Source organism: Dryobates pubescens, chromosome 14 (genome assembly GCF_014839835.1).
Source record: "Dryobates pubescens isolate bDryPub1 chromosome 14, bDryPub1.pri, whole genome shotgun sequence".
Classification (NCBI taxonomy): Eukaryota; Metazoa; Chordata; class Aves; order Piciformes; family Picidae; genus Dryobates; species Dryobates pubescens.
This window is the reverse complement of record NC_071625.1, coordinates 20873374-20874368: the sequence shown is the minus strand read 5'-3', so window position 1 is coordinate 20874368 and position 995 is coordinate 20873374. Positions and strand designations below refer to the sequence as shown.

The 995-nt window shown below is 41.8% G+C and overlaps 1 non-coding gene across 1 annotated transcript; it reads left to right on the top strand.

Annotated features, from left to right (window-relative positions):
• The first annotated feature begins 663 nt into the window (after positions 1 to 663).
• On the top strand, positions 664 to 736 carry TRNAK-CUU (transfer RNA lysine (anticodon CUU)). Its single transcript has one exon. It is a non-coding gene; the product is annotated as a tRNA-Lys (tRNA).
• Positions 737 to 995: the final 259 nt, after the last annotated feature.

The following is a 995-nucleotide window of genomic DNA, read 5'->3' as shown; positions in this document are numbered from 1 at the left end:
GGATTATTAGATAAACACAAGCAAGATATGCACAAAAGTTATTCTGTCCTTATGGGCAATGGAGTAATGGCAATATGCTTATGATGATAATTACATGATGACAGAATTAGATCAAAATGCACAACTTTTTCATAGTCACATTCACATCATGAAATAATGAAGAAATACTTCACTTTGTGCTGTTCCCAGCTAACATGTCTCCACTATACAGTACCATAGGGCAAGCGACTGGCTCAGGCCCGAAACCTTTTTTACAACGTTCATTTGTCTGCTAATAGCTCTGATGCATTTTAGCTGGTGGGGATCTCAACAAAATAATAGAGTAGACATGAGTCTGTGTGTATGTGTACAATACCATGTAGGCTTAGGAGAATGTTGCTGTACAAAGTAAGAACAGTAAAGGTTATCCTTCGGCAAGATATAACTAACAAGACAAGAACAGTTATTTCTTATGGATTGGAAAGCTGAGAATATGGCCATTACCAACAAAGGATCTTCTTTCTGCAAACCCATCTTGTGCCTGGCTATCTTTGTGCATCTCAAGATAACTGACAAAATACCCTCTGAGGGTTACTGTGCTGGCACACAGGCACACAGGAACTCTGCAACATGTTAAAGACTTAATTAAAGATATATGAGTACATGGACTTTTGTCAGGTGTGTGCCCGGCTAGCTCAGTCGGTAGAGCATGAGACTCTTAATCTCAGGGTCGTGGGGTCGAGCCCCACGTTGGGCGCCAAAAAAAAAAAGAGTGTGTGGTGGTTTGAAAGGAAAAGCTCCGCTTTCCCTCCCCCACTGAGAAAGAGACCACGGCTAAACCCAGTCGGAGAAATGAGATTATATTTTACAAGGAAACAGATTCTATGTAACACAACAAATACAGGGATTTTACAATATATACAGGAATATACAGCAAATGAACTCAACCAGAAATCAGACCCCCCACAAAGGGGGCTTCCCCCTGTGCCCCCTTCAACCCCCTACCTCCCTTCTCC